The sequence below is a fragment of the Bidens hawaiensis genome, unplaced genomic scaffold (assembly GCF_021521415.1).
Source record: "Bidens hawaiensis isolate Kalapana, Puna unplaced genomic scaffold, B.hawaiensis_p1.1 tig00019560_1, whole genome shotgun sequence".
Lineage (NCBI taxonomy): Eukaryota > Viridiplantae > Streptophyta > Magnoliopsida > Asterales > Asteraceae > Bidens > Bidens hawaiensis.
The window spans coordinates 192,999-198,998 of NW_027492973.1; positions in this window are offsets into that span (position 1 = coordinate 192,999).

Sequence of the window (6,000 nt, forward strand, 5' to 3'; positions counted from 1 at the left end):
TATTCGGGTTACGAGAGCCTACTTGTTACGAAGAGGCAATTATTATTCCTGAATGGCAGGATGCCATGAAAACTGAATTTCAGGCTCTTGAGAACACTAATACCTGGGCTGTGGTTGACCTTCCTCCCGGCCAAAAAGGCCATAAAATGTAAATGGGTTTTTAAACTCAAACACAAAGCTGATGGATCTATTGAACGTTGTAAAGCACGGTTGGTTGTCAGGGGTGATACTCAAACTAAAGGCATCGATTATAACGAGACATTTTCTCCTGTCGTCAAGATGACTACCATTCGTGGGCTGGTTACAGTTGCTACTAAAAGAGATTGGCCTCGTTTTCAACTTGACGTCAACAATTCTTTTCTTCATGGTGATTTGGATGAGGAGATTTATATGTCCCCACCACCTGGACTGCATCTTCCACATAACCATGTTCTTAAACGTCAAAAGTCCTTGTATAGTTTGAAACAAGCTTCTCGTCAGTGGTATGGGAAGTTATCTTCTGCCTTGAAATCCCGGGGTTAAGTTGGTTCCCAAAATGGTCATTCTTTTTTCTCAAAGTCTATGGGATCTTCGGTGGTATATGTTCCGTATATGTTGATGATATTTTGGTCACCGGTAACAATATGGAAGAGATCAACAACTTAAAGAGTTTTCTAGATACATCTTTCAAAATCAAGGATTTAGGATCTCTTAACTATTTACCGGGAATGGAATTTCTTTACACTATAGAAAGTGTTATCATGTGTCAACAAAAGTTTGTTACGGATATGCTTTCAGAATTTGACAATGAATTTGAAGAGTTCTAATGGCGGTTTAAGAACTACATTAGAATTCTTGATTATAATCTTCTTAGACCTCTTGATCAAGGTCCATATGCTCCCACAACTACCACTCCTGACGGTCAAGTTTCTAAGCCTGTGTCTTCTTATTATGATAATGATAGAAGAATGTGTAGTGAAGATCATAAAGCCTTTGGTGTTCTGAGTGTTTGCCTCTCACGTGAAATTGCTCAAACCTTAAGATATTACACCACTCCCAAGAGTCTTTGGGATGCATTGGTTAGCAAGTTCAAAGAAAACATTGAGATGAAGAATAACAGGAAAGTAATGTTGAAGGGTGAACAACAGGACCCAATTGATACCCTTCATTTTTTTTGCTTTGACCTCGTGTAGTTGCACTCCTTTCCTCTCTTGTGTTAGTAACTGGTTCCTCAGACGGTATCGGGTTAATGCGCGGCCTACCGGGACGTCTAGTACGACCTCCTCGGCCAACAGCTTTCTATGCTCCAACCATTTATATTCTATAAGGAAAACACAAACCTCATCACTCAAGGAACTATTTAGTACAAGGATAGTAAGGCTAACAGGTAATAACAGTGGCCAGCTGTGATTAGCTGATCACGTTACTCTCGGTGTCCTATACTCTTCCCCTTGTGAGTCCACTTGTGCTAGATTCTACTTTTAAACAGTTAATCAATCAAATAGTTTATAATCAATCACATGCTATTATCTCTAGCAGTTAAGCAAGCTTTCTTACACATTCCTACTTTTCACATGAACTTAATAATGTACTTTACCTTTACTTAGCTTGCTTGAGTGACACATGGCCTTCTTGAACTGGCATATTCTTTCTTTTCTTACTTACGTCCCATTCTGTGTTCGAGTCTAGGCATATAGGATGCTTAATTCTCTCGAACTTAAGCTCTGATACCAACTTGTAAGGCCCTAATCCCGGTGCCCTACTTGGACGTTGGATTTACTCTTAAATACAGTTCTAAATATTAGAGTTAATTAAAACTAGCGTGAAATTTAAAACTTCAACCATATATATTACATAACATTCAAAAATCTTGTTTAACATCTTTCTAAATTTGTCTTTCAATAAACATAGCAAATTAAACATCATAACATTTTCCTTAAGATGCCAGTGTCTTTGATTCAATGTCATATGTCCATATCAAGCGAGCTGCCTCAACCTATTCACCTGCGTGCATACTAAAAGTCAGCTACGCTGAGTGAGTTCTAGTTAATTTAGGCATCACACAATACGTTCATATACTTACATAAATACGTATCCGAAGATACGCATTTTCATCCTTTCTTTCATACATACATACATACATACATACATACATACATACACGTTTTAAAAAGAATTTCGCCCTATTACCTTCACAAATATTTTTAGGGTCGGTTCCCTACATTCGCAGATATTGTTAGGGTCTGTTCCCTACATTCACAGATATTATTAGGGTATGTTCCCTACATTCGCAAATAATATTAGGGTCTGTTCTCTACATTCACAGATATTATTGGGGTCTGTTCCCTACATTCACATATATTATTAGGGTATGTTCCCTACATTCACAGATATTATTAGGGTCTGTTCCCTTTTTAAACATATATTCCATCCATCCTATAACCATACATACCTTTCCTTATATAAACATACTTTCGTACATACTCATCTCATTACGAACTTTCATACATACTCATCTCATATTAGGCATACTACACATTACTTTCCCTGACGATGCGAGAAATATCCAAAGATCGTTCACGCACCGACAAGCATTCATTCATAACATTCATACCATACTATCACATCATTCATCATAGCATACACTTACCATTTAAGGTAAGTGTATTAACATTCACATTGAGTACGCACACAACCCCGAAAACATAACAAGGGAGTGGGGCTAGAAACTCACCTGAATTAGGTTATGCTCAGAGTTAATGGTAATCCCTTTCTTTATTTGTACACGGCTAACTGTTAAAGAAGTATTGTATTAATCAACTAATCCTACTTACATCATCTAATCGAATCACCATTCTAATCAGCTCCATTTAATCGAATCATCATTCTAATCGAATGACAGTTCTAATCTAATGACATTTCTAATCGAATGGCAATTCTAATCGAATGAACAGTTTCTAATTGAATGGACAGTTTCTAATTGAATGGGCCTTCTAATCGAATGAACAATCTAATCTATTGGCCATTCAATTCGATCACTTTCCTCCTGATTCGATTTGATTACTTCCTTTACATTCGATTCGATTACTTTACAACATTCGATTACCACTGTAGCATATATAACACTATTATTATTATTATTATTATTTCACATTTGTCATCTGTTATTGTATTTTACCATTATTTTCATCTTTTAACATTTCCAATTCTACCCTTGGCCAAGATTTAGCTCATTTAGCGATAAAATTTAAACCTTTATTGATTTCAAGCCCGTTTTACTAAGATCTATGGTTACTAAGTGAACCGTACATACTAACGAGTTCCATAAGTCCATATTTAACATCAAGTTTACATTTTTATTGTATAAAAACACCCGATTTGCCTTCATATCAAATATCAGGGAAAACCGTCTTTAAAATTGAAACCTTTAAGCTTAAAACATACCTCTTAGGTTCACTCGAGCTACATATAGCTTTAATACGTGACCTTAGACGTGTTTCTTGTTTGTATAATCAAGGATCATATACAAACTATGCTTGGTTTTGGATCTTGGATCTTGGCCGAAGGTTTGAGAGTGTTTGTGTGTACTTTTGAGTGTGTGAGGATGCTAGTGGATAAGAATGAGAGATTTTAGGGTTTTAGGGAGGTTTAAGGGAGTTTATATACCCTTAAGCCCATGGACCTAAGGCCCATCACCATCCCTTATTTCGTCTCTCATTAACCAAGCCCACACTCTATTATGTTTTTTAACTTAATTAAATATCAACACACTTTTAATAAACACAATTCCTTTATTCATTATTATCAAAAGTAGGATGTTACAAATCATTAGGGGGTCTGAGTCAAATCGAGGTGATACTGATGAACACAAACTATGCCCGAGGTATGATGGAGTTTGTAATTTGTTGGATTAAATGGGATCACATAAGTGTTGTGCTTAATACATACATTAACATATCACGCTGACATCAAAATACTTGTTAAGTTTAAAGTGAACAAAATATATCTAGAATCAACTTTGGGTTCTTGGCATAATAATATCCAAATAGAAGTGTGATCTAGGACGTTATAGACAATGTGATTCCATGTCGAAATCTTTCTCACAAAAAACATGTATCTCTTATCATATGTAAATTAATTAACTTTAAAATCAATGTAATCAATATAATATTAATTTCATCTTTACTTCAAATTCTTTTTAATTTTATTTTTAAGTTTTTCTTTTGTTTTGTTTACATCTTAAAACTAGTTTAAGTATGTATTAACTTTTAATTTTATTTTTTAATTTTGTTTTTTAAAATTTCATTATATGTTTACTTAATTTTAATATTTAATTTATGTGTCTTTTAAAAAGGGGTTAATGTTTTTAGAACAAGGTCCTCATTCCAAAGTTTGTTAAGTGTTAGCCCGAAAAAAATATATCTTGTATAAATTTAAAGTGTTCGGATTCGGTGGGTAAATATTTTGCGGGTTTAAATTTGTAAATATTTTCAGATTTCAGGGGTTGAGAGTGTAAAATCGTTTATAACTCGAGATGTTTTAACCCTATCGCGAGATAGGCTGACCCTATAAATAGGTCAAACCAAAATAGCTTTCATTTCAAAATTCAATCTTATCCATTACACTTTCTCTCTCTAACTTTTCTCTCTTTTCATCGCCTCCCGTTGCCACACTTTTTCATAAACCCGGATCAAAACAAACATCAAACCTGCTTCTAATCATACTTAAATCATCTATACAAGATGAATCCGCCATTAGTGGTATATTTATTGCTTTGATTTCGTCTTGTTTATTGTTTCTGGGCGTATGAACAGTCTTCGACGGGACTGTTCATGCTCGATTAGGCTTATTTATGTTGTTCTTTTTCAAGTTTGATGTTATAATCTTGTTTGCGATATCATTTGGAATGTGTCTGCTGAGTTAATTGAGTTTTTATTAGGTTTTGTATAGCTTTTACGTTTTTAGGGCTTTTCGGTAATGTTTGGGGTCAATAAACCCAGAAAAGGTGTTTGGTTATGGGTTATGATTGCCCAAAACTTCATATCTTGGGGGCATGAACCTAGATAAGTGATAAAGGGTTGAATGGATGATGCTTGCATATATCAAGGATTCTAATCGAATATGTTGTATTCGATTAGAATAGATTGAACTATCCTAATCGAATGATACAATCTATTTTAATCGCATATGCATTCGATTAACATTAGCTGGATATGAAAATTGGGATAAAAGAAGTTGTAGTTGAGTGTAGACTCGATTAGAAGTATGCTTGTTGAAAACTGGCTAAGGAATAAGTAATGAATTGAGACTCGATTATAAAGGAAATACCATGTAATTGAATACCTATTCGATTAGACAATCAATATGCCTAAAATCAGCCAAGTGACAAGTAATCGAATGGCTATTCGATTAGAAAAGAAAGTTTCAAAAAAAACATATTAAGGACAATGTAATCGAATCACCATCCGATTAGGATGGTTTTGGACAAACTGTTATTCTTCTAAGGGAATTCTAATTGAATTAAGAATTCTATTCAAATCGAATTGATAATCTAATCTAATTGAATCACCATTCGATTCGATTAGATCATCATTTGATTAGATTAAGATTCTACATTCGATTAGATCAAATGACACATAAATTTTCTTTAATTAAATCTGAATCTAATCTAATCTGTCTAATAAATTATCTAATCAAACACACATTTGATTAGATTAATCTATAACTAGATTAGATCATATTCAGATTCGATTATATTAGTTAATACTTGTCAAATTTTCACATTTCTCAATTAACTATGCATTCGATTCGATTACTTGGGACTTGAAATATTTCTAATTAAACATACAAACTAAGATTGAATCCTCATGCCATTCGATTCGATTATCCAACACTTAGGGCCTGTTTGTTTGCCTCTGAATGATTCCATTCAGAGGCTCAAGTCTGAATCGCTAAGATGTAGAGGTGTTTGGTTGATTTATAAAACCTCTTAATGGTTCAGGGCACACATATGAACCATTC